Here is a 9,809-nt window from a genome sequence, read left to right on the forward strand (position 1 = left end):
AATATTAAGATTTGGTTAGATCTATTATGTTAGTATAGCTATTTATTAAGTTAGTAATTGCAGATCACTTATTTCTTTTAAAAAAGAATCCACATTAGCCTTTTGTAAATACTTGTTGAATTATTTTGCAAAGTGCTAAACAGCTCGCCTTGCTACTTTGGGTTCTGCTGCATAGCTTGCACAATGGGCAGGTAGATTTGCACGTTACTTTTCAAATGTTCAGCACAATTTATGATGTGATCTAACATACTTACATTAGTGCATGTTCTATGTGTATACATGTTTCCATAAACATTAGGATCATATGTAATACATATTTAAGACTGTTAGACATTGGCAGTTTTATGGTTGTATTCTTTTGCATATCATAACAAACTGTAGATAGAAACATGTTGTTGCCACTGTGTAATTGTATTTGTAAACATGTTGTGGCAGGTGCTACATTTCTTATGTCTGCTTGTTTAGAGGTTGCCAGGCTCTTCACTCCTGGCATCATAACATGTTATCAGGTCTTCCAGGCAACTTGCAATCTCATAACATTCCATGCGCACATGTATATATTGAGGCTCTGTGATAGAATTCTGAACAGGAGGGCCTCCTTGCACTATACATCCTTTTTCTGAAAGAACTTCTTACCTTCCTCTTGTGGATGATTCAGGACACTTCATTTGTTTAGAAATGGAGGCCGTTGCAAGTCCGCACTTGGATTTAAGTCACAAAAGCTTTGCATATTTGCTTGTTCCCCAAAATTATGAAACATCAATTAATTGCTTTGGATAAGCAGATTGTTGACAGATTAAAATCACCATCACCCAATACACACAAGTTGACGAGTTTTTTGATGAGGGTAAAATCTGCCAATATTGAGCTCCATAAGTAGTTCAGTCAATACTGGTGTTATTTTCTCATTTCTAAAGCAACGCAAGTGCTAGAAGGAATGCAAGGGAATCAGGAATGGTTAAACTAGGCCTGCACTATGTGAGGCAGACAGGTGGAAGGTCTACCAATAATTATGTAGCATGCAAATTGCAAATAAATTGACGGCATGCATGCCGTCATGGGGCGTTAACTAGTTGGAAAAATGGCTGTACCGTTAATGTTATACTGCATCCAAGAAAATTGCCCACATATTGGGTATGCAGAGGTATCTGGTAGCCATCCTGTCTGTAGGGTTCTGTCTGGGGAAGGCAGGGTGCACTCTGCACTGCTTCCCATCCTGCTTCTTTGCGAGCGCCCTCCAGATGAGGGACATCTTTTGTCTTTTTACACATGATATTCTTACGGCACATTTTGTTTTCTATGCGTATCATTTACACATGCTTGCCACAATAGTTATTTGTAAAGCAGCTTCTTCTTTGCTCCAGTAGATGGCAGTATGCAGAATTGCTTCAGAACATGTGAGCTTTGTGAGGACTTAAGTGCTACTCCTGAGTTTACTTCCATGTGGGCAAGGTGCAGAGAAGGGCATAGGCAGCAGTTTTCAAAGGTAATTGGTACCTCCAGAGTCATGCAAGCACTAGGGGATCAAGGCCTTTGCCTGGGACATCAAAAGGAAAGGCTGCTGGGCCCACAGAATTGGCGCACAGCACTTTGTTTTGTTACACGGTCATGTATTATGTGTGAAGAGAACAAAGCGTGTAACTGCCCGGACCGGTGGGTGACAACACCAGCTGTGCAAAGTTGCTCTTTATTATGCCATCACATTCCTCCTCTTCCTTACAAAGACAATGGTCCTCATTACAAGTTTGCTGGTCTGGAAAAAATGGTGCTGATAAGCTTACCGGCACTGTTGTTTCCGGACCGGCAAACTATGAGTCTGCCTGCCGGAGCCGCTGTGTCTGACAGGACAGGCCCTGCCGGACACAGCGGCCACAGTAGGCAGACCCTCATTGAAGCACTGGCACCGTTAATAATGGTGCCAGTGCTTCCGTGGTCCCCATTCCCTTGATATAATACCCCAGTGTTTCCAGTAAGTCCGGTGCCGGCAAATCATTACGGGTCCGGCGGCAACCTGCCGGTAGTACTGGCACAGTTACTGCTGGACTACCCATTCTGGCATGGTCTGCTCTTCTGGCACCCTGCTGCTGGTTGCAGTCTCCTGTTCATCACCAGCCTTTTCTGAGGGATTGGCCCCCTCTCAGAGTGTTCCTTCAGTGCATTAAAGGGCAACGCATTTCGCATGACTTGCAACAGCCATTGACTTGCCATAACATGGCTACCACATAAAAAGGCTGTGTGTCAAAAGGCAGTTGGAACGTTCCTTGTTGCCTGGAGTTCTTTGGGACGGTTGCATCTCCTACTCTTAGTACAGAGCTGCAGGCCCATCTTCGCTGGCTCTCCACCTTGTTGTGGTCTTCTCATGTGTGGAGCTCTAATGGGCATCATATTCTGAGGATGCCCACCCTGGAGCATTGGGTATAGTGGTGCAAGGAGCCTGCTACAGGAAAAGATTGTATGGAGCCACTCCCGTGGACGAAAGAGGCATTGTCCATTATTCCTGCAGGAACCTGAATATTTCTTTCTACAGGTCATCCTCATGATGCAGCTAGGACTGATAGAACTGTTTTCTCAGTGCGCTTGAAGCATTTGGCATCCCTGGTGGCTTGCAGCCAGCAATTGGTGATCCACTGATGGTTGATGTTTAGGCTTTTGCACGTACCCTCCTTGAAAAGGAGGTCTGGTGACTGTCTTCATGAGTTTGGTAATCCATGCTTTGCAAATATTTTCTCCAACCTTGGTCTCACCTCTACCACACCAGTGGGCTCTACTATCTGCGCCTCATTATAGGAGGAGGATTTCTTGAAACCACCAGGGTCTATTGGACATTAGGTAGTGATCCAGAATCTGCACTGACATCTTCCCATGGAGCTTTGCCTCTTGCAATGGACTGGGTGGGAACTGGGCGCAGGATGGGGCCATTGGCCTGACACAGGAGGCATCTTCACAAGATGGCTTCCACAGTTTGCTCCAGCCCTTGTAATCAAAGCTTCTCCCAGAGGTGACTCTTGTTTTTGCTTTGGTCTTGGTGTCCACCTGTGCCAGATTGCCCACCTTTGTGGTCAGAGCTACACGTTTATATTTAGTAGTCTTTCAGTAGACGTGCCTCTTCAGAAATTGACAGCTCTGCCTTCCGTAAAAACAAGCTTTTAAGACTGCGCTGGGCTGTCTCCTTCCAGTGTTGTTGGGCATGGAGAAAGCAATTACATCTGCCTATGGTGAGAGCTAGTTTAATGACTGCTATGCATTTGTTGTTAACTGTGGCATCCTGGATTTCCTGTATTAACCAGTTTTTTGGGTCATTGCCCACCGCCAATATGTTTATGTGCTGTTTCAGGCTCAGGGCAGCCTGCATCTGGAAGGCCATTGCTTTATGAGGATGACGCAACTCAAAGTCTGCTGGGTTCCCAATACCTGGTGGTATTCAATATAACGTAAAATTCCTGCAGTTGTAGGATACATTGGAAAGGGGAGGAGGGATCCCTGGAGGATTTCAGATGGAGAGCAAATCAGAACACGATGGGGATAGAATTCACAGGAACTGTCAGCACTAACAAAATAAACTTCTTAGATTTGAAGATTTATGTGGAAGATAACCATCTTAAAACTAAAACCTTCAGGAAAAGCGCTGAGGCAAATTCCACTTTATTCTCCACAAGTTGCCATGTCAATTCCGTGATCAGGAACATACCAAAGGGAGAGTTTATCAGAGCTTGTAGAAACTGTTCTGAAGAAAGCAGTTTTGAAGATGAATGCAAACTACTGACCAGCAGATTCAAAACAAGAGGCTATGGAAGCAAAACAATAGCACAAGCTAGGGATAAGGCCTCCAAAATCAATAGGGCGAGTACCCTCAAGACAACAAGACCCATACAAGATGAAAGACAAGAAATCAGCTTCATTGCCAGTTACTGTGCAGACAACAAAGAATTGAGAAAGATTTTAAGGAAGAATTGGCATTTGTTGCAACTGGACGAAAATGTGAGGAAATACATAGGAGACAATCCCACATTAACCTATAGACGAGCCAAAACCATCAACAATATTTTAAGCCCTTCACTCCTTCCAGAAGAGAAAAAAGAAACCCCAACTACATGGCTCCCGCCACTACCAACAGGGTTTCGGAAATGCGGGACATGTACAATGTGTAAACATGCTTTAAATAATACAGTGATCTTCAAAGATAAACATGACATAACTCACAAGCTAGTGGATCAGATTAACTGTAGAAGCAAGTTTGTGGTATATGCAATAATATGTTATTGTGAAGAAATCTACATAGGCAGTACCATTAGGGAACTCAGGATAAGAATAAGGGAACACTTATCTAACATCGGAAGTCAAGATACCAATTTACCTCTAGCCCAACTTGGCAAAGAAAACACCAATTAGTCGATAAAAAACAATTGAAATTTATTGGACTTAAAAAAGTGACCCTGGGACCAAAAGGAGGAGACCTTGAAGTTAAATTGAGGCAAGAAGAAGCGAAATTAATCTGCAAATTTCGTGCAGTGGAAAGAGGCTTGAACTCAGACCATAAGATGGTCTAATTTCTTTAATAACAAATGAAAAAACAACCTTTGTACAAAAGTTAGCAAGAATTGGTCAGCAATTAATTTTCATCATCTGTAATTTCTAACATTTATTTTGACAGAGGCTAATACATTACAAAAGCATGCTTTATATACCAGGTTTGAACTTTTTTACAGACAACCCTAAGCTATGTATGCCTCATATCATTGAGAAGTGCTCATAGACACATTCCAGGTTTTGTACCATTTACAGTCAGTCTTAAGCTATGTATGCTTCATATCATTGAGAAGTGCTCATAGCCATTTATAAGTCCTGATCACCCGAATGGGTTCCATGAACTTAAATATTTGAATAACATTTTATTTCACACTTTACTTTTCTTTGTAACACTAAACACAGGTTAATGAAGAAACCCTCCCTGCGTTAAAACCCCTAAAAAACGTATGCCCACTCCATTCAAGCTACTACATTTTTAGATTGGCATTCCGCCGTAAAATGTATTAAGGGAGCGCGACTCCCACGTTGTACAAACATGTTTTCCCAAAATATGGCCGTGACATTAGAAACTATAAAAGGACTACCAGAGATGCTCAGGCATCCACTTTGATTTTTGTATTATTAACATTTATTACCAAAATTGGTAATAACATACAACATGAAATATATACTTGTAGTTCAAGAAAAATTGTAGTGTCCAAATATGTCATTTAATTGGAAACGTTAACAAATTGTGATTCGATCCAGACAGCAATTTACAATTGCTATGTAATTTTCTAAATTTATTTAACACATAAGGAAGCCCTTAACCACATATGTAATATTAGCATTCTTATACTAAAAATAAACAAACTAGACGAACGTAGTGAAAACAAAAGTAGGACTCAGCCGACCAGTTACCATGGCCACAATAATAACAGTAACACGGCACAGAGCGAACGGGACTCTTTGATACGGAACACGCTGACACAGGTAAGCGTGCTGGAGGGGCACCCGCAGGGGGGATTATTCACATAATGCAACCACACGTGGTAAACACGTGTTGGCACGATCGATATTGTTTAATGTTTAATGTTCAAGACCGATAAGCACGAGTGCTAGCGCATCGTTAGTTTCAAGTAACTATGTTTAACACTCGCACACATGGCGTGCAAACACAATTTGTATGACCATGGTTGATTTATACAAAGACCTGGTCTAACGCTCTTTTTCACAAATAAACTCCAACGGATTAGCCCAGTTTGTAAGTTCACAATGTTGAGTTCAAAATTAAAGTTGCCTGGGAAATTATATATTCTTTAAACAATCTATAGCTCGCTCTATTCACTGGTAAATTGTAAGCAAGCTAGCTCATAATGGGCCACATGATGTTTTTATTTTAGGGATTTAACCCATTACTATCTAACTTAAACTACCAACTCATGTACCTTGAATCAACCATACTAGGTAAGAAGAAACACACCACCCCTTTTTGGTTGATTAAGTATTGGAAATTTTTGAAAAGTGCAACGGGACATTATTCATTAACTAATTACGTTCTCATATTTTTCTTTTTTCACTTTTATTTTCATTATCTGTTGCATTCTCTCTTTGTCAACCATACCTAACAATCCCACCTTTTCCCCTCCTTCAACGGCCATCCTTTAACATGCATGCATGCAATTGTTCTGTTTTATTTGGAATGTGTATACAACTATTTTTCATCCATTTTTTCGTTTTTGTAATGACAATGACAATTTTGTTAATGGAACCGTGATTAGCCCTGATTTGAAAAAGACGCAGATGTTGAAACACGTGTAATCACAAAGGGCACGCCTTGAATCCATGTACAATTAAAAGTTCAAAGCTTACAATTCGGAGAATAAGAGGCATTGTTTGATTTTCTTTTTCTCCTCCACGACAAGGGGCCATGACACTAGTAAAAGTAACACAGTTTGTTGCATCCTTGAAATGTGCTTGCCTTTCCCTGACCAATTTCATGATCTCATCCCGGTCCACCGAAACCAGATTTGAAAGATCTATCCAGTCCGGACACACACTGGTCCCAGGCTACCCTATCCTTTAATGAAAGAAAGGGCGACACCTTGGCCACCTTGAGTGGGGCGTGGTGAGACGCCCCACAACATATGGTTGAGCACCCCTTTCCACAGCTGAATCCCTCCTTTGATGAACCTATTCACCCTCTCGACCAGGCCATTGACCTTGGGATGGAAAAGGGCGGGGCGAGTGTGCTTGATGGCATAACTGCACAAAAATTCTCTCTTCAACTCTAAGCAAAACTGCACTCCGTTGTCAGTAACAATTTCTGTTGGGAAACCTTCCCTTTAGAACACACCTTCCAGAAACTCAATCAAATCCCTTGTGATGATTTCCTACACCGACTTCCACTTCACCCACTTGGTGTGATAATCCACCAACACAAACATACATTTCAACACCACACCCAAACCTTGGATGGGGCCCATGTCGTCAACAGCAACCTTACACCACGGCTGACCAGGAAAAAAAAAACAGGAATAAGTGGCATCTCACAAACCACTTTGCTCTTGTCACTCAAACAACACGGCACACAGTGCCTCACCTTCCTCTTCACCAGAACATCCATTCCCAGCCACCAGAAAGTCTGCCTCAACCTTCTCTTCATACCAATGACACCAAATGTCCTTGATGGGCTAACTCAACCAACTTAATCTTGAGCCCCTCAGTGGGAACAGCATTCACACCCTTCCTAAGTCTACCAGCAATCAAAGACAAATTATCTTTTATCTCCCACCACACCTCAAACTGTTTGCCTAGAACCTCCTAGCTGGGCCACCCTGAAACGGTCCACACACTTCCACACATCATCCGCACCTTTCGCCATCTCCCATTCCAACCGCCCCACACTCTCCATCTCAACACTAACAATGATGAACTCTTCATCCTCACTCCCCCCTTCTGGTTTCTTCACCCCCACTGGCAACGGTGACAGGCAATCTGCCACTGCATTCTTAATTCCTGGCGAATAGCAAACTTGAAAATCATAGCATTGCAAACCTGTCAGGCAGAATTCTTAGAAATGTGTTAATTCCCTTCTCCCTTAGAGACCCCCAGCTCTTTTGCTGGACTTTAGGACTGGCTATCTCTCATGTAATTTTAATGTGATTTATTCTCTGTTTCATTTGACTTTGCAACAACCCCCCCCCTTGAAATTCTCTAAATAGCAAGCTTTTCAGTAAGCCGTATTTGTTTAGTCACAATTGTGGTATTAATTCATCAATTTATTTTCAATTGGAAGTAATTCACTTTGGGTGTAGCCAATAATATAATTGTAAGAACAATCGGTCTCTCACATACTCAAACTCTTGTGTTGTGTTTAGGCCCATATAACATCAGGTGCAGCCAACCCTGGATTCGGGGAGTCACCTCCAAATTTATGACCGCTGGTTGAACGAGCGTTTGGACATTCTCGAGAAGAACGTTGGCGTCCACACACTTCGCTATCTGCAGGAACCTCTACGGAGAAGCTATTGTTTAATATAAGTGAACACAGCGTACAATTTAAGGAAGAGACGCACAGCCTTCCATTGCATGAATGAAGGTTAGTTAATATTCTTTAGTTTTATCTTAAGTATGTGACTCTCGTGTCCTGTCCGTGGGCCGCTGTAGTGGAGGATCGACATATTGACCTTGTGATATTTATGTGTACATTTGTATATCTGTAGCATTGATTCTGTCTATGACCTGGCTCTTATCTGCCTCTCGGAGACACCAATACAAGAGGGTAGCACTACTTTCTGCCAGACACCTCAGGTCCATCCTGGAACTTTTCCCGGGTTGGTAGCAGGCTCTTGTATATTATTACCTATTGTTCCGCTATAGATATTTTTATTATGGATGTTATATGTTTTTTGTCCAAGTACAAGGGCTTCACACATTGATATGTATTATCTGTGATTTTCTTTTCTTTCTTGATGTTAGAATATATTTTTGTTACTCCTGATGAAGACGTCACTACACTAAAGTATATACGTCGAAACCGGTCGAGTTTGGACTAAGATGAGGTCGTGGTCAGAAAACTCTGGGACCCATCTTAATTGCCTAGGCCACTGATGTCATCTGCTGTGGCCCGTCAAATTGATTTCATGTTCTTTCTATAAATCTTTCAGATAAATTAATTATGATGAATTTTCTTATAGATTTTATGTCGTATATTGATTGGTGTTTAGTATGAATGGTTTGTCTAAATGGATGGATGAGGTTGTATGCTTGGATGATTGAATAAGATGATTTTTATTATATAGATGTGTCTTTTTTAATAAAAGTTGTTTCCTGCTATGTAAATTGTTATTACAAGTGCAGATTTAATCATGATTTGTTTGATATATTAAATTAGTATCAGGTTTAATAAAATCCTTGATACCTTTATTTTTGAATTGTTTCCTTTGGATGTCTTTCCGCTATCTAAATCTTAATTAATACTCCAATCCAAAGCGTGGGGTTTCCTGTGTCTTTCAGAGAATACTCATTTGACTTTGGAGCCTGACAAACTCCACAGGCATCATCTCAACATTGTGTCTCATAGCACCTTCAGTGCAGTGGCACAGGGAAGTCTCTTAGATTTCCCAAAGGTTTAAATACCTTCTCTTGGATAAACTACTGTTTCCAAGAGCAGTGAAGTGAAATTGACTTCACTTACATTTTGTTACTTTCTAGACCCAGCACACACTATCTTACCACAGGGTGCTGGAGGGGTTAATTAGTATCCCCCTTTGTCTAGTTTCTCATGTAACATTTTTATGTTACCCTTTCTACAATTAATGGCTGGTGGCAGTGGTTTACTTTTTACTACCATTGTGTGTTTTTACTGCGGGCTGCGTTCGCAGCCACGTTAAAGCACCCATGGGTGCCCATTTTGTCAAAATGGCCCTGTCTTCTTTTTTTGCCATTTTATGTCGGGAAGGTCCTTCTTGAGATTTACTCTGCACGCCAAACCAGGTTTGGTCCCTTTGTTAATTTTGTCTTTGGCAGGATTCACGAGTGAAACCCGCCTCTGGCTCCAGTATGTCTGGCAGGGGCAGGAAGTGAGGGAGGTGCCCGAAACACCCTGTGCTTAATCCCCCTGGTTACAGGAATGCACCCAAAGGTGATTGGCCGGCTGGCTGTCCGGCAAGGACAGCCACCCTGCTGTGTGATTGACAGTTAGGCTGGAATGAATGGGAGAAACCTGCATAAAAGAGATGGCTTTTTAGCTTGGAAGGCAGAGTCGACCACTCGACGAAGGAATCCGAAGAAGAACTTGG

At 41.9% G+C, this 9,809-nt stretch overlaps 1 long non-coding RNA gene across 1 annotated transcript in view; it reads left to right on the forward strand.

Moving 5' to 3' along the window:
• LOC138579845 (uncharacterized) overlaps positions 1–8,934 on the forward strand; it is a 42,718-nt gene extending 33,784 nt beyond the window's left edge. The window contains exons 2-3 of the long non-coding RNA XR_011304140.1: positions 7,887–8,107; positions 8,488–8,934. This is a non-coding gene — a long non-coding RNA (uncharacterized lncRNA). The remainder of the gene's footprint in view (positions 1–7,886; positions 8,108–8,487) is intronic.
• Positions 8,935–9,809: the final 875 nt, after the last annotated feature.

The sequence above is a fragment of the Ambystoma mexicanum genome, chromosome 3p (assembly GCF_040938575.1).
Source record: "Ambystoma mexicanum isolate Mex_15411 chromosome 3p, UKY_AmexF1_1, whole genome shotgun sequence".
Taxonomy (NCBI): Eukaryota; Metazoa; Chordata; class Amphibia; order Caudata; family Ambystomatidae; genus Ambystoma; species Ambystoma mexicanum.